Here is an 18,580-nt window from a genome sequence, read left to right as displayed (position 1 = left end):
TCTTCTGCATCCTCTTCCGTGTCTTCTTCTCCCAGAATGCGCCTGCACCGGCCCCTCTCGTCACTTCCGGTTCGGCGCCGCATTCCTCCACAGCTTCTGGGCATGCCCAGAAGCTGTTTAGCAGGGAATGCGGCGTCGCCCCGGAAGTGACGAGCGGGGCCGGTGCCGTCACATTGATTCCTGGGAGCGATGACGTTCAGCTCCCAGGAATCATCGCAAGACAGGAAGTGACAGCGGAGCCGCGGCACAGAGGGAGGAAGTGGAGAATAGGTGAGTATTTTCTATCTACAATTACAAGGTGAGTAAAAAAAAAATATATACCTAACTATCTAATTCCTTTTCAGGTGAAGAAGATCCAGCGGACCTAATCGATTTTGTGCCCGGAACTCCGCTTTAAATAGAGCTTTTTTTTGGTGGTATTTAACCACTCAAGGACCAAGCCTTTTACTGACATTTGTTGTTTACAAGTTAAATCAGTATTTTTTGCTAGAAAATCACTTAGAACCCACAAACGTATATTTATTTATTTATTTATTTATTTTTTTGGGCGGGGACCCTAGAGAATAAAATGGAAATCATTACACCGGTCTTACAAGAATAATTATTTTTTTGGAAAAAATACACTTTTTTTTAATTAAAAAAAATAAGAAAACAGTAAAGTTAGCCCAATTTTTTTCTATAATTTGAAAGATAATGCTACGTCGAGTAAATGGATACCTAAAATGTCATGCTTTAAAATTGCGCATGCTCGTGGAATGGCGACAAACCTTGGTACTCTCCATAGGTGACGCTTTAAAAATGTCTACAGGTTACCAGTTTAGAGTTAAAGAGGAGGTCTAGTGCTAGACGCTGCAAAACCACACATGTGGTTTGAACACCGTTTACATATGTGGGCACGACTTACATATGCGTTCGCTTCTGTGCGCGAGCTCGGATCGATGGGGCACTTTAATTTTTATTTTTTCCTATTTATTTTACTTTTTATTTTTACACTGTCCCTTTTAAAAAAAAAAAAAAAACATTTTTTGATCACATTTATTCCTATTACAAGGAATGTAAACATTCCTTGTAAAAGGAAAAAAGCAGGACAGGTCCTCTTTAATGTGAGATCTGGGGTCAAAAAGACCTCAGATCTCACATTTACACTTAAAGCAAAGGCCGTTGGGTAGAAGTGACGCTTGACATGGCTCCGGTCCTCCAAGGGCGTAGATTCAAGTGGGAGCCATCTTGCCCTCACTCGACTTCCTGCCTAGCAACACAGGGGATCGGATCGTTTTCCTTGCTACCGACGGCTCCGGTAAGTGGGGAAAACAACCAGGAAGTGGCGGGAAGGGGGTGGGCACCTCTCCTGCTGCCCATAAGTGATCTCGTGGCGAATCCGCTGCTGGGACCACTTTTGTGAAAAAAAAGGGGACCGCCCACCGTGTAAAACAAATACTAGCGTTATGGCAGCTATCTGCTCACATATCTCCGGTATTTAACGTCAAAGTAGCAACGTAAATACTCGGTGAGCGGTCCGCAAGTGGTTAATCATCACTGGGTTTTTTATATTTTTCTATGTAAATTACATATTAAAAAATAAAAAATAAAAAAAAAAATGTTTTTCTTAGTTATCAAGTTTTGCAAACCTTTTTTTCATAAATTAGGCCAAAATGTATTCTGCTACATTTCTTTGGTAAAAATAACCATCAGTATACAATAAAACCTTGGATTGAGAGTAACTTGGTCCGAGTGTTTTGCAAGACGAGCAACATTTTTGTTTTTATAAATTTTGACTTGATAAATAAGCAATGTCTTAATATACAAGTATAAAAGAGAAGAGCGGTGCCTCTAAGTGTAGCAATATGGTTACATTTAATGAAGATACAACATTTAGCAATTCACATGGTTGATGATTAATACAGTCACATCTAAGTATGCAGGTATCCGGGTAAAGCAGTCCACATAGACCATCCTCTGCACCGCCATCGACGACATCCCTTCCACACTGCGCTCCACAAGCGATTCAAGCCTCGCTTTCAGATCGCTCTACTGCAGGGTAGTCTTCCCAGTCACTGACAGCAGACTGACAGCGGTGAGAGCCTGCGGTGCAGGGGATGGTCTTATGTGGACAGCTTTACCCTGGATGCTTGCATATTAAGATGTGCAAATATATTAATAGTAAAAAGGTTAGGTCTGAGCATGTAGGCCCTTTACAAAATAATCTGGAGTGGGTGACTGGGGACAAAGAGAAGGCAAATTTATTAAATACTTTCTTCAGCTCTGTGTATACAAAGGCGCATGGGAGATTACCATAATGAGGATGGTATTGACACCCCAAATGATCCACAATGGCTCAAAAATGATATGGTCCAGAAATATTTAGACAGAATAAAGGTGGATAAAGCATCTGGACCAGATGGCATCCACCTACACATCCTAAAAGATTTGAGCTCTTGTAATTTCAAAGCCTTTATTTCTAATTTTTAGGGACTCGTTAAGGACTGGAATAGTACTACTGGATTGGCCTAGAGCCAATGTGGTGCCTATATTTAAAAAGGGATCAAAGTCTTTGCCGAGTAACTAAACGAATAGACCTGTTTAACTTCTATAGTCGGGAAGATACTGGAGAGTTTAATAAAAGACCATATAGATGAGTTCTTGCTGGAAAAAATATTTTAAGTAACAGACAGCATGGATTCATGAAAGACAGAAGCTGTCAAACCTGATTTATTTTTATGAGGAGGCAAGTAAAACCTTGGACAAGAGGGTTGGCTTTGGATGTGGTATACTTGAATTTTGCAAAAGCGTTTGACACAGTTCCCCCACACACAACTAATGTGTAAGGAAAAGTCTACAGGCTTGGAAAGATCAGTTTGTAAATGGATAGAAAATTGTCTAAAAGTTAGAATTCAAAGAATAGTGGTTAATGAATCTTACTCTGAATGGTTTAGTGATCAGTGGTGTACCCGAAGGGTCAGTGTTGGTACTTTTTAATAGCCTTATAAATGATATAGGGTTTGGGATTAAAAATACCATTTCAGGCTTTGTAGATGACACCAAGCTTTGCAGTGAAATAACTTCTTTACAGGATGTCTCCAACTTAAGAGCCAGCCTCAATGCACTGTTTCATTGGTTAACTATGTGGCAAATGAGGTTTAATGTTGATAAATGTAAAGTTATGCATTTGGGGGCTAAGAATATGCATGCATCATACATACTGGTGGAATCCATAGAGGAGAAGGATCTGGGTGTTTTGGTAGATCATAAGCTTAATAATAGCATGCAATGCCAAGCTGTGGTTTCCAAAGCACACAAAGTCCTTTCTTGAATTAACAGAGGCATGGACTCCAGAGAGAGAGATATAATTTTGCCCCTGTACAAATCATTCGTAAGACCTCATCTGGAATATGCAGTTCAGTTTTGGGTACCAGTTCTCAAAAAGGATATCGGGGAACTGGAGGAAGTGCAGAGAAGGGCAACCGAACTGATGAGGCATGGAGGAGCTCAACTATAAAGAAAGATTAGAGGAACTGAATGTATTCTCTCTTGAAAAGAGAAGATTAAGGGGGGATGTAATCAACATGTCTAAATATATAAGGGGTCAATGTAGTGAACTTGGTGTTGAGTTATTCACTTTAAGGTCAACACAGGGGGACAAGGGGGCACTCTTTACTTCTAGAGGAAAAGAGATTTAGTCTCCAAATACGGAAAGGTTTCTTCACTGTAAGAGCTGTGAAAATGTGGAATAGATTCCCTCCAGAGGTGGTTCTGGCCAGCTCAGTAGATTGCTTTAAAAAAGGCCTGGATTCTTTCCTGGGTGTACATAATATAAATGGGTACTATATTTATAGGTAAAGTTGATCCAGGGAATATCCGATTGCCTCTCGGGGGATCAGGGAGGAATTTTTTCTCCTGCTGTAGCATATTGGATCATGCTTTGCTAGGGTTTTTCGCCTTCCTCTGGATCAACTGCGGGTATAGGATTATGTATATAGGATTGTAGGGTTGGGTGTTCTTTACTGTTTTTTATTGGCTGAGCCAGATGTACGTGTGTCTTTTTTCAACCTGACTAAATATATACTATATGTGCCTGTTTTAATCCTCAACCATGCGAGTTGCTAAATGTTGCACCTTCATTAAATGTAACCATGTTGGTACACTAAGTCCCGGTTCACACTAACGCGACTTGTCAGGCGACTTGGCCTCCTGACAAGTCGCGGTCCATTCAGTGCAATTGGAACCGTTCTAATAGGAGCGACTCAAGTCGCTCCGACTTAGAAAATAGTTCCTGCACTACTTTTGACCGAAGTCGGAGCGACTTGCATTGACTTCCATTATGTGAAGTCCATGCAAGTCGCATTGCACGGCGACTTCACTAGTCGCTCCCGAAGTCGTGTCGCCACAGTGTGAACCGACAGAGGCGCTTCTCTTCTCTTTTATACTCTGTAGCTCCTGCTGGATTTTGCATCTAATCCCCTTATGGAGGCTGCTATTTGTGGATGGACATTTTATGGTTAAACAACCTATTACATTGTTAAAATCTTTTTAAAAGGACTATAAACTGAAGGACTTATGAAAAAATTTTTGTGGAACGAATCCTCTGAGTTTGCATTATTTCCATCATTTGCTTTGATATACAAGTGCTTTGAATTACAAGCATGTTTCCAGAACGAATTATGCTCGCAATCCAAGGTTTTACTGTATATTATTGTGCCTTTGTGAACATTAACCTATTTAAGACCGGAAGGATTTGCCCCCTTAATGACCAGGCCCTATTTTGCGATTCGGCACTGTTATTTTAATGGACAATTGCACGGTCGTGCAACGCTGTACCCAAATAAAATTGATGTCCTTTTTGTCCCCACAATAAAACTTTCTTTTGGTGGTATTTGATCACCTGTGCGATTTTTTTTTTTTTGCGCTATAAACAAAAAAAGAGTGACTATTTTGGAAAAAAAAAAAAAACATTTTTCACATTCTGCTATGACATTCTCAAAAAAAATTTTTTAAATCAAAATGTTTTTAACATTTTAGGCCAATTAGTTTACTGCCACATATTTTTGGTAAAAAAAAAATCGCAATAAGCGTATTTTGATTGGTTTACGCAAAAGTTATCGCGTCTACTTACTACGGGAAAGATTTGTCATTTTTATCATTTTTTTTTTTTATTTACTAGTAATGGCGGCAGTCTGCAATTTTTTTGCGGGACTGCGACATTGTGGCGGACAGATCGGACCTCTGACTGATATTTTTTTACACTTTTGGGGAGACCAGTGACATTACTACAGTAATCAGTGCTAAAAATATGCACTGTTAATGTAATAACGACACTGGCAGGGAAGGGGTTAACATTATGGGTGATCAAGGGGTTAAATGTGAGCCTAGGGGAGTTATTCTATATAGAAGGATCACATGGGCTCTATGATCATTGCAGAGAGAAGAACGGTCAGCTGTGTTTACAACAGCTGACCATTCTTCTCTCTCAACGGGGAATGATCACTGGTGTCAGGCGGCAATCGGAGCCGTCTGACACACGCATCGGCTTCCCCGCTCACAAGCGGGAACGTGCGGCCTGCGCTCCCCCCCTAGCCTCCTGAGAGCAAGCGACATATACCTACGTCGCTTTGCCCAGGAGCGGCTGCCTGCCGCAGTATATCTGCGGTGGGCGGCCGTAAAGTGGATAAGGAGGCTACAGGTAACATTAAGGAAACTATGGTGTATCTATATATATATATATATATATATATATATATATATATATATATATATATATATATTTCAAAATCGATTAGTCCTGATGTACCAGTTTTCTCATCTTTTCTCTTGAGGCCCTTTTTGCAAAGTAGACAATCTAAGGTATTTATGAAGAGGCATACTGGTACGGCAGATGTACTGGGTATCTCCTCCTGCATCAGCGCTACTCCCGCCTGGCCGTCTATGTACTATGGCCGGATGGGTAGTGGTTAACTCTTTGACCTTGACATCTCACATACAGTGACAAGAAAAAATATGTGAACCCTTTGGGATTAACTGGTTTCATGTAGTAATTTGGCATAAAATGTGATCTGATCCTCATCTAGGTCCCAACAATAGACAAACAAAATGTTTTTAAGCTGATAACATGCAAACAATTCTAATTTCCTGTGTCTTTATTGTATACACCCATTAAACATTCACAGTGCTGGAGGAAAAAATAAGTAAACGCTTGAAATTTATAGCTGCTCAGACCTCCTTTGGCAGTAATTACTTCAAGCAAGCGCTTTCCGTAGCCCTGGATCAGACCTGCATAATGCTCAGGACCATGCCTCTTTACAAAACTACATCAGTTCAGACACATTTGTAGATATCTAGTATGAACGGCTCTCTTGAGGTCATTCCACAGCATCTCTGCATTAGGGATCGACTGATATTGGTTTTTCGTTGCTGATACGGATATTTTGGCCATCGCATATCGGTATCGGCCAATATTTTGTACATTTAAAGTTTTGAAGAATAGACAATTATTGACACAAATCTGGTACTGAACATGTTCATTTTTGTTTAATGGCTGGCACCCTGTGGTGGGTGGCTGGCTGTCTGGCACCCTGTGGTGGGTGGCTGGCTGTCTGGCACCCTGTGGTGGGTGGCTGGCTGCCTTGCACCCTGTGGTGGGTGGCTGTCTGGCACCCTGTGGTGGGTGGCTGGCTGGCTGTCTGGCACCCTGTGGTGGGTGGCTGGCTGGCTGTCTGGCACCCTGTGGCGGTGGGTGGCTGGCTGTCTGGCACCCTGTGGCAGTGGGTGGCTGGCTGTCTGGCACCCTGTGGCGGTGGGTGGTTTGCTGTCTGGCACCCTGTGGCGGTGGGTGGTTTGCTGTCTGGCACCCTGTGGCAGTGGGTGGTTTGCTGTCTGGCACCCTGTGGCGGTGGGTAGCTGGCTGGCACACTGTCGCGGTGGCTGGCTGGCACCCTGTGGCGGTGGGTGGGTGGCTGGCTGGCAACCTGTTGTGGTGGGTGGCTGGCACCCTGTGGTTGTGGCTGGCTGGCTTGCACCCTGTGGTGGTGGGTGGCTGGCACAGGGGCTATGGGTGGCTGGCTGGTACAGGGCCTGTGGGCGGCTGGCTTGTACTGTGGCTGGCTGGTACAGGGCCTTTCGGTGGCTGGAACAGGGCCTGTGGGTGGGTGGCTGGCTGTCTGGCACCCTGTGGTGGCTGGCTGGCTGGCACCCTGTGGTGGGTGGGTGAGTGACTGGTACAGGGCCTGTGGGTGGCTGGCTAGCACAGGGCCTGTGGGTGGCTGGCTGGCACAGGGCCTGTGGGTGGCTGGCTGGCACAGGGCCTGTGGGTGGCTGGCTGGCACAGGGCCTGTGGGTGGGTGGCTGGCTGGTACAGGGCCTGTGGGTGGGTGGCTGGCTGGTACAGGGCCTGTGGGTGGGTGGCTGGCTGGTACAGGGCCTGTGGTGGGTGGCTGGCTGGTACAGGGGCTGTCGGTGGCTGGCGGTCTGGTACAGGGGCTGTCGGTGGCTGGCGGTCTGGCACGCTGTGGTGGGTGGCTGGCTGGCACGCTGTGGTGGGTGGCTGTCTGGCATGCTGTGGTGGGTGGCTGGCTGTCTGGCACGCTGTGGTGGGCGGCTGGCTGTCTGGCACGCTGTGGTGGGCGGCTGGCTGTCTGGCACGCTGTGGGGGGGGGGCTGGCTTGCACCCTGTGGTCGGTGGGTGGCTGTCTGGCACCCTGTGGTCGGTGGGTGGCTGTCTGGCACCCTGTGGAAGGTGGGTGGCTGTCTGGCACCCTGTGGAAGGTGGGTGGATGTCTGGCACCTTGTGGAAGGTGGGTGGCTGGCTGTCTGGCACCCTGTGGAGGGTGGGTGGCTGGCTGGCTGTCTGGCACCCTGTGGAGGGTGGGTGGCTGGCTGGCTGTCACCCTGTGGTGGTGGGTGGCTGGCTGGCACCCTGTGGAAGGTGGGTGGCTGTCTGGCACCTTGTGGAAGGTGGGTGGCTGGCTGTCTGGCACCCTGTGGAGGGTGGGTGGCTGGCTGGCTGTCTGGCACCCTGTGGTGGTGGGTGGCTGGCTGGCACCCTGTGGTGGTGGGTGGCTGGCTGGCACCATGTGGTGGTGGCTGGCTGGCACCCTGTGGTGGGTGGGTGGCTGGCTGGTACAGTGTCTGTGGGTGGCTGGCTGGTACAGCAGTGTCTGTGGGTGGCTGGCTGGTATAGGGCCTGTGGCTGGCTGGTACAGGGCTAGTGGGTGGCTGGCTGGCACCCTGTGGTGGGTGGCTGGCTGGCACCCTGTGGTGGGTGGGTGGCTGGCACAGGGCCTGTGGGGGGCTGGCTGGTACAGTGCCTGTTGCTGGCTGGTACAGGGCCTGTGGGTGGCTGGCTGGCTCGCTGGTACAGTGCCTGTGGCTGGCTGGTACAAGACCTGTGGGTAGCTGGCTGGCACTGGGCTGCTGTGGGTGGGTGTATGGCTGTGATACACTCCTGCGAGACTAGTCCCGACTCCACATGAGGCTGTCCAAGGCGAGGGAGGCGGCCTAAGAAGGCAGAATGACGTCACAAAAATATTAGCAATATTGTTAACTTCCGGGGCCGATTCTGATATATCGGGGAAAGTGCATATCAGCCCTCAATATATTGGCCTTGCCCATAATCGGTCATTCCCTACTCTCGCATCTCTGTGAGGTTAAGGTCTGGAGTGACTGGGCCACTCCAAAATGTGCATTTCTCTTTCATTCATTGACGGACACAGCTCCTGTCATTCTAGACCATTGGATTATACTGCCCCCTACAGGAGTAGGACACTAGACAGAAATAACTTCTGTCTACACCCATAGGCAGTCCCAGGGGGTATTATCCCTCTCTCTGCTATAGTCACTCAGTTTTTTTTCTGCCTAGTCAGGAATAAGTTCTTTGCTGGGATCTTTGGTCCTGGCAAAATTTTTCAGATAGACAAATTTTTTTCCTCCTGGATTGTTTCCTGTGAGATTTACTATCAATTGCCAGACTGGGGGACGGGCTGGACAACCTAGATCCAATGGTCACCCCAGTCTGACCAGTGAGCATGCACAGACCTCAGCTCCGCACTAGGTCGGCCACGACATAGCCCCACTGGACAGGGGCTGGCCCTGCGAGTTCGCATATGACCTGGCCTTGGTCGCACCGTTCCTCCTGGCTGACAGCTCCCCAATTTCAATGGAGAGGAGGATCTGTCTGTAGCAGTAGCCACTAGGGCGCTGCGCATCTTCACTTACCTCACGATTCGATGTGATTACGATTATTAGGGTCGCGATTCGATACGATTCGATTCCGCGATGCATCACGATTACTGCCCAATGCCCATGCCCAGCCCAATGGTTTTCAAAACTTTATCAAAAAAAACAATCAATCAAGCAGTCACAAATAAAAGAATCCTTTTTTTCTCTTACGTCCTCCGACAGTCGCCGCCTCTTCATATTCGTCACATATGGGGGGTATTAGACTTTGCTCCGAAGGAGTAGCTAGGCAACAGAATATGTTAACAATAAAGCTTTAACATATCCCACCCTCAAGGGGTGGTCCCCTCAGTCAATACCCTCCTACTTCCTGCAACCATATCTCAGTTTTAATGTCTAGCTTGTCAGGAGTGGCTGGCTCTCTCTGTGCTGGGACTTTCTGTCCCAGACTCTTTCTTCTTTTTAATATTTTGTTTGAGTTTTTCTCTCTACCTTTACTTAGCTGTTATTTTTGTCAGCATTAGTTAGTTCTTCGGACGAAGAGGATCATGCGGACTGGGTCTCGGGCTGATCCCCCTGGTCGCAGGTCGTGGGTCAGTGGCTTCCCAGTCTGCCATTGAGCGTTCAGCCAGGTAACGCTCCTGGCACAGTGAACGACCCATCCCTGTTCGGTGCAGGGATGATTGGTGAGGTGGCTACCTCACCGGACGCTGTGCGGTTTCTTAACCTCCATTGTGTGCGTCTTGAATTGCGACTCTCCCTGCCTCATGTGCAGCGGCTTGTTCGCCTGTGCGGGTTCCCCACGCCATGTGAGGTAAGTGTATTTATGTGGGGACCTGTCTGTCTGGGGGGGTCTCAGTCTGGGACTGTGTAACCTGCCTTTAATCACACTGCTTGTCTCCCTATCTCTCGGCTGCATGCTGTGGGCTGCAAGGGGGGGGGAGGGGAGCTGTATGACACTGAGTGTGTCAGGCTGGGCAGTGTGAGAAGCTGTGTGCTGTGGGGCATGTTTTTTCTTGGCATGTTTGGGCATATACAGCGATCGCTGCGGCGATCTAACATGTATCCTTATATTGGGATGTAATGTGTGTGTTTTTATGCACTGTGGAGCGGCGTTTTCGGCGCCAAACGACGCCATTTTACCGGCGCCCGCTCCGGCCGCATGGTTTACATGCACGGCGGCCATTTTCTTGTAGCCTCCATAGGCTTACATGGAGCGCCCTGGCAGCATCACTTCCTCTTTCCAGGAACACCGATCGAGGCAGCAGCAGCAGCGGGGTCTCCTCAGGTTTTATCCTTCTGTTCTTGTCATCCATTGCCTGTACTCAGTTTGTATATTCCCTGTGGGGGTCTCATTGTGCCTGAGTGTGGTGCGGTGGGCTGCGCTTGCCGCGCTTGCTAAAAGGGGGCAGTTAACCCTTGGTTGTCTGGCATTACAGGGGCAATGGATTCTCAGGAGGGCAAGTTTCCTACAGTATTGGTGGAAAGCCAGGGGACCGCTGTTTCCCCCCCAGGGGGGGATTTAGCCACTATTGTGGCTGGCCTTGCTGCCCAGGTGCAAATGCTGGTGGCTGCTCAATCTACTAAACGGCCCAGAGTTGCTCTGTCCTCTGATTCTGAGGGTGAAGGTGATGGGGCTGTTCTGGCAGGGACCTCCTTATCGGGGTCCCGCTCCTCTCTTGATCTGGTGGGGTCTGAGGTAGAGGCTGAAGTTGAGGGGGTTGATAATTCTCCCCCTGGCTCGCCTGAAGAGCTTGCAATCATGGATGAGTTGATTGCTTCCATTAAGCAGACGCTACGTTTGCAGGACGAAGTGTGTCCCCCCGCTGCCTTGGCGGCTTATGGGACGCAGAGAAAACGCAGGACGCCGCAGGTTTTTCCCTGCAATGCTGATTTTCAGCGCGCTGTTAAGGATCAATGGCGCGATCTGCGCAAGCCTTTTGCGGTACCAAGTAAATTCAAGCTGCGTTATCCTTTCTTGCCTGCCACTGATGAACGGTGGTGTGTGCCTCCGCCAGTGGATCATGCAATTGCGGTTTTGAACAAAGCCACTGCGATTCCTGCAGAGGGTTCCCCTGTTTTCCGTGATGCCACGGATAGGAGACTGGAGTCTCTTGCCCGTCATACTTATTCTGTTACGGGTTCTATGCTTAAGGCTCTGTTTGCTTCTCTCATGGCGGCCCAGGCGATCGCAAGTTGGACGCAGATGCTTAGGCGCGTCCTAGTGGCCGATTCGGCCTCGGCGGCGACCCTGGATATGGTGGATCAGATCCACCAGGGTGTCATGTATCTGTGTGATGCGGACCTGGACCTGATTCCGTTGGCTGCACGTGTGCACAGCGTGGCGGTGTTGTCTCGCCGCCTGGTTTGGTTGAAATGTTGGTCGGTGGACCAATCTTCACGTAAGACCTTAGCCAATCTGCCTTATGATGGGTCTCGCCTTTTTGGGGAGTCCCTGGATGTGTTGATTAAGGGGATCACCGGGGGTAAGAGCACTCTCTTGCCCCATTTCCCCAAGGCTAAGGGGGCTTCTGGGAAGAAGCATGCTAATTTTCGGCCCCCTCAGGGGTCCTTTCGTGCCTTTCGGCCGCACTACAAGGGCAAACCGTTCAAAGGCCAAGGCTCTCAGAAGAAGCCCTGGTCTGGGAAACAGAAGTCCGGCCAATCCGGACCTGCAGCCCATAACAGTTCGGCCTGAAGGGGCGCCCTCACCCAGTTTTGGGGTGGGGGGACGCTTGCTCGGTTTTCTTCAGCCCTGGTTGGCCCGTGTGCGGGACAGATGGGTTCTGGAAATCGTTCGATCTGGTTACAAGATCGAGTTTCTCTCTCGGCCGGAGAGCAGATTTTTTCCCTCAAATCTTCAACTGTCTCCAGAGCGCCTGCGGGATCTGCACCTGGCGGTGCGGGACCTGAGGGCTCAGGGAGTGGTGGTTCCGGTGCCTCATCGGGACAGATTTCGGGGGTTTTATTCCAATCTGTTCACCGTGCCCAGGAAGGAGGGCAAGGTTCGTCCGATTCTGGACTTGAAGGCTCTGAACCGCTCTGTGCGGGTTCGCAAGTTCCGCATGGAATCCCTGCGCTCGGTGGTGGCTGCCCTGGTTCCGGGGGAATTCATGGCCTCCATCGATTTGAAGGATGCGTACCTTCACATCCCCATATTCGAGGGTCATCAGAGATACCTTCGTTTTGCCATTGCGGAGGATCACTACCAGTTCGTGGCGTTGCCCTTTGGTCTCGCCTCGGCTCCGCGGGTCTTCACCAAGGTGCTTGCACCGGTTCTGGCATTATTGAGGGCCCAGGGCATTTCTGTCCTGGGGTATCTGGACGACATTCTGGTTCGGTCTGCGACCAGACAGGGTCTGGAGGAGGACCTGTCTGTCACAATGCAAACTCTGCAGGAGTTTGGTTAGACGATAAATGTTCCAAAGTCGACACTGAGTCCGTCGGTTCGTCTCCCCTATCTGGGAATGATACTGGACTCGGTGCAGGCGAAGGTCTTCCTGCCGGAAGACAAACTCAGGACTCTTCAGGAGGAAGTCAGGTCCCTCAGGGACGTTCCACACTCGTCTCTGCGGACGTGTATGAGATGTCTGGGATTGATGGTCTCGGCCTTCGAGGCGATTCCTTTCGCGCAGTTTCACACGCGGGGTCTCCAAGCGGAGATCCTGTCCAGGTGGGACGGGCGACCTCAATCTCTGGATCTTCAGATCTCGTTGAGTCATCGCACCAGGGAAAACCTTCTGTGGTGGCTCCAGTCCCCGTTGGTGTCCGGGGGCAAGTCGTTTCGTCCGATCTCGTGGACGGTAATCACCACGGATGCCAGCCTGTCGGGCTGGGGTGGTGTTCTGGGCGTCCTGTCCGCCCAGGGGACCTGGTCGGAGGGGGAGTCTTCCCTCCCGATCAACATTCTGGAATTGCGTGCGATAAGGCTCTGTCTTCATCGCTAGACGGACCGGCTGCAGGGCTGCCCGGTTCGGGTGCAGACGGACAATGCCACGGCGGTGGCCTACATCAACCACCAAGGGGGCACCAGGAGTGCCCGAGCGGCTCGAGAAGTGGCCGACATTCTGTCTTGGGCCGAGACTCATGTCCCGGCGATAACGGCGGTTCATATTCCGGGAGTGGAGAACTGGCAGGCGGACTATCTGAGTCGCCAGACCCTGGATCAGGGGGAATGGTCTCTCCACCCGGCTGTCTTCCAGATGTTGTGCGCGAAGTGGGGTCTTCCAGATGTGGACCTGTTCGCGTCTCGCCTCAACTACAAGGTGAAGAGGTTCGTGGCAAGGACGCGCGACCCTCGGGCAGACGCGTCGGACGCGTTAGTGGCCCCGTGGCATCAGTACAGGCTGATGTACGCGTTTCCACCGATTCAGTTGCTGTCCAGGTTCCTTCGCAGGTTACACTCGGAACGCAGCACGGTGATTCTTGTGGCACCGGACTGGCCTCGCCGGTCCTGGTACGCAGACCTCGTGAATCTGGCGGTCGACGCCCCTTGGCGTCTGCCTCTTCGAGACGATCTACTGTCTCAAGGACCGATTTACCATCCTGCTTTACAGTCGCTGGCTTTGACGGCCTGGCTGTTGAGACCGAGGTCCTGAAGGAGAAGGGTTTCTCTCCAGAGGTCGTTCATACTTTGATCAACGCGAGGAAGTCTTCCTCGGGGAAGGTTTATTACCGCACTTGGAAGGCCTATTTTGCCTGGTGTGAGTCCAGGGGGTTTTCACCCCGCACGTCCCGTGTGCTGTCTTTCCTTCAGACGGGTGTCGATCAGCGTTTGGCGCTGGCTACGATAAAGGGTCAGGTGTCTGCGCTGGCCGTTCTGTTTCAACGTCCCGTGGCTTCCAACTCCTTGGTTGGCACCTTTATTCAGGGTGTGCGGCATCTGGTTCCTCCTAGGAGGGATCCTTTGCCCCCTTGGGACTTGAATCTCGTTCTATCTGTGTTACAACGTGCTCCTTTTGAACAGATCAGGGAGATCTCGTTGTCTATGTTGTCCAAAAAGGTCGCCTTTTTGGTGGCGATCACTTCGGCTCGCAGAGTGTCGGAACTGGCGGCTTTGTCCTGCAAGTCTCCGTACCTGGTTGTTCATTTGGATAAGGTGGTCTTGCGACCTAATCCTTCTTTTCTGCCGAAACGAGTTTCGGAATTCCATCTTAACGAGGATATTGTTTTGCCTTCGTTGTGCACGAAGCCTAAACATCCAAAGGAGGTGAGATTGCACTCTCTGGATGTTGTTCGGGCGATAAGGGTTTACCTTAAATCGACTGAGTCTTTTCGTAAGACGGACTCCTTGTTTGTTCTTCCAGAGGGTCCTCGGAAGGGCATGGCGGCTTCGGCCTCTACCATCGCCAAATGGATCAGGCAGACCATTGAACAGGCCTATGCCTTGCAGGGGAAGGTTCCCCCTGTGCCTGTGATGGCGCACTCTACTAGATCTCTGAGTACGTCTTGGGCCTGCCGTCATGGGGCTTCTGTAGCCCAGGTGTGTAAGGCGGCGACTTGGTCGACCGTGCACACTTTCACAAAATTCTACAAAGTAGATGTTCAGGCATCGGCGGATGCTTGCTTTGGCCGCAAGGTTCTTAGTGCGGCTGTTCCATAGGGTCCCTTGTTGGGGACTCCTGGCTGTTGGGATAGTTTTTTGTATCCCCGGGTTTTTTTGTCTTTTCCTGGGTTGTTGCTCCTGTTGAGCACTTATTTTTGCTGTTGCCCAGCTGGTTTCCTTCCTTTGGTAAGGTTCCTTTCTTTGATGTGGAGACTGCGTTGCCTTTCGGCGCGGATGCGTTTCCCACCCCTCATGTTTGCACTGCTTTGGGACGTCCCCATATGTGACGAATATGAAGAGGCGGCGACTGTCGGAGGACGTAAGAGAAAACGGAATTTTTGTAAAATCTTACCTGTAAAATTCCTTTCTCTGAGTCCTCCGACAGTCGCCGCCCCCGCCCCTCTTTTGGGGTTTGAATGTATACTCTACTGCTATTCCACTAAAACTGAGATATGGTTGCAGGAAGTAGGAGGGTATTGACTGAGGGGACCACCCCTTGAGGGTGGGATATGTTAAAGCTTTATTGTTAACATATTCTGTTGCCTAGCTACTCCTTCGGAGCAAAGTCTAATACCCCCCATATGTGACGAATATGAAGAGGCGGCGACTGTCGGAGGACTCAGAGAAAGGAATTTTACAGGTAAGATTTTACAAAAATTCCGTTATTTTCATTTGCTTCAAAGGACACTTTCCTGGACCCTGTCATGGCCTGCAAGCCCTGCATACTTTAGTGCACTTGCACTGCAAACATATAGGAAGGTCTGAAAATGCAAACAGCAGAGCAGAGACAGACAACAACACTAGTATTTTACTAGAAGTAACAGTAAAATTAGTAAAAAACTGTAGTAGTGCAGTTTACTGCTTCATAAAAGAAAATATTAATATAAGCCAGGCCTACCACCATTTAAAGTACAACTAAAGGCAAAACTTTTTGGATTTTGGATAAAGTTTGGCCTATAGTTGTACTTTAAAGGCAAGCCAAGATAGAAGAAGCCAGCCAGCCAGCCAAGCTAATATTCTTGTGAAAATGGTCATCATACATTCCCACAAATCATTATATATAAATCCTTTTATGTGAATATGGCATATGCATTGCAATAAATTCCAGGTGTGCCATAACCTGTCCTCTACAAAAAACAGAGCACTTCCTGACTAGTAGCAAACATCAAGGGTGAACCTGGCAATAGTGCACTGCTGCATAACTTCCATGTTCACCGTGATGTTTGTTTCCCTCTGCAACTGCAAGTCAACTCAAGTGAGTTGATGGCTGCTAGAGGGGAGTTACAAATATAAGCTTTAAGCTTATCAATTCACTTATGTCACTTTTATGTCACTTACTTTACAGAAAATGTTACCTGTCCTGCAGACAGTCTCTGTCTCTACCACGATTAAACCCAACTGAAGCCAAGCCAAAGCCACCATTAGAGGAAGGAAAACCCTTGACAGAGTAAATCACCAACTGAAGCTTAAACCTTGAGTAAATCTTCATGGGATCACAAAAAAACACACAACAGTCTGCATCAGAATCATGAGAACTGAAGAAAGGGTTGGCATTGGCACACTGGTACAACTCAAGGCATATAGGTTAGGTCAGGTTTGTGTGTATTTGTGATCCAGTAAAGATGTAATCAAGGTTTTACGCTTTAATGTATGATTGATTTAATCTTTCAAGGGTGTCCTTTCCTGTACCGTGGCTGCCTGGCTTGCCTTCAGTTGTCTAGATACACTTTTACCTTTAGTATTTGTTTGGTTGAGGGAACCCCCTACACTTGCTATTGCTACAGAGTACAACAGACACCAGCAGACAGACATGCGTTGCAATAAATTCCAGGTGTGTGCCATAACCTGTCCTCTACAAAACAGAGCACTTCCTGACTAGTAGCAAACATCAAGGGTGAACCTGGCAATAGTGCACTGCTGCATAACTTCCATGTTCACCGTGATGTTTGTTTCCCCCTCCAACTGCCAGTCAACTCAAGTGAAGTGAGTTGATGGCTGCTAGAGGGGAGTTATACAAATATAAACTTAAGCTTAAATATCAATTCACTTGTGTGAATGGACCAATTTTGTAAACAAGCCATTCTCCATCTCTCCAGTGCCAGAAAAGCTGTAAAAAATATAAAATGTTCCAGGTTCACTGCGATTGTGTTTGCCACTGCCATTGCCAGTCAACTAAACACAGTGTGTGTGTGTGTGTGTGTGTGTGTGTGTATGTCGTGACTCGTGACAACTCAAAAGCTAATATACGCAGCCTTAGCATCAACTCAACACACACACACACATAGTGTGTGTGTGTTGAGTTAATGCTAGAGCTGCGTTATAAGCTCTTGAGTTGTCACGACAGTCAGTCAGTCACGTTACAGAAAGAAAACTTTACCTGCACTGCACTGAGCAGCACTCTACCATGTCGATTACATCTGTAACTGAAGCCAAGCTAGCCAACAAGCCACCATTAGAGGAAGGAAAATCCTTGAGAGAATAAATTGCAAACTGAAGCTTAACCTTGAGGAAATCCTATGGGGGTCACATTCACAAACTCACAAATATAGTATATTACACAAGAATCCACAATTGGTGTTTGTGATCCAATAAGATAAGATTTACTCGAGGTTAAGCTTCAAATGTACAAGTTATTTCTCTCAATGATTTTCCTTCCTATAATGCTGCACCGTGGCTGGCTTGGTGTCAGTCAGTTGTCTAGAAGAAAATACACTTTAATATTATTTATTTGGTTGAGGGTTAAATGAACCCCTGTTTACTTGCCTAGACACTTTTAGTGTGAAGCAACAGAACGGATTATGGATTGGAAATGGACACATTGGACAGGACAATCTTCAAAAACAAACCATCAGTGCTATAAAGCTATAAAACAAGACTGGTGATGTGACTGACTGGTGACTGGCGGCAGACTGAATTAGTAATTACTAATTCATTAAAAACATGAATTAGTAATTATTTCAGTGCTTAGCATTTGGGAACATGTAGGTTTTTCTGTAAGAACACTAGATGATCCACATGCTCAGGTTTAAGACTGCTTCTTTTCGCTGTTATAACATCTCCTGCAGTAGAGAAAACCCACTCTGCAGATACACTTGTACCTGGGATACACAAGTAGTGCTTTGACAGCTGAGAGAGGAGGGGGATTATGACCTCATGCTCACGCTACCATTTTAAAGGGTCCTCAGTGAGAGGCAGAGGTGGGGCTTTACAATATTTTTCCATTTCGTCTTCTGCCTTGGCATAGGGGGTCTTAGGTTCTATTGCACCATCAGTGAAAGACTGCCCCAGCAAAGTCATGAGCAGCGATGTGGCCTTTTTTTTGGGAGGAGAATGGCTGTCCTCAATGGGTGTTGTTTCTTCTTCCACAGTTGCTTTTTCCCTAGGCACTTCATCCACATTTGTCCTTCTATTAGATGTAATCTGTGTGTTTGAACAAAAGATAATAGTATAAGAAGAGCTGAACTGACTAAGAGTGTGATTCATTGATGAGGTGTGGGAAACTGCACGGTAATCCATACCATACAGTTCCACTTCCCACACCGCATCAGTGAATCAGGGCATGTTATTACACAACACAATGTAGCTGAGCTTCTAGCTGTCTGGCAGGAAACATGATGAAATTCTAATTACCTCCAAAGATGCAGCCTCCTCAGTATATCTTCCGATCTCTCCTCCTCTGTGAGAATAAAAGGCAGTCCTTTAAAGCGAGGATCCAGTGCAGAGGCTGTATGAAGGATCTTCTTCTCTGCCTCACTGCTGTACCTCTTCAGGAGATCTGTTTTGATGGCATTCTTGATCTCATGGGTCATGGCTGTGTCTCCCATGGTGTCTGTCATGCTCTGGAGCAGTTGTGCATTTAGAGGGGCAATG

General features: G+C 48.4%; 1 protein-coding gene across 1 annotated transcript in view; it reads left to right on the top strand.

The window, feature by feature from the left end:
* The window catches only part of HIP1R (huntingtin interacting protein 1 related), a 271,144-nt gene that overhangs the window by 231,257 nt on the left and 21,307 nt on the right, over positions 1–18,580 (top strand). The window lies entirely within an intron of this gene.

Source organism: Pelophylax lessonae (genome assembly GCF_965119305.1).
Source record: "Pelophylax lessonae genome assembly, chromosome: 1".
Classification (NCBI taxonomy): domain Eukaryota; kingdom Metazoa; phylum Chordata; class Amphibia; order Anura; family Ranidae; genus Pelophylax; species Pelophylax lessonae.
Note: the sequence above shows the minus strand (reverse complement) of the source record. Positions and strands in the feature narration are given on the sequence as shown.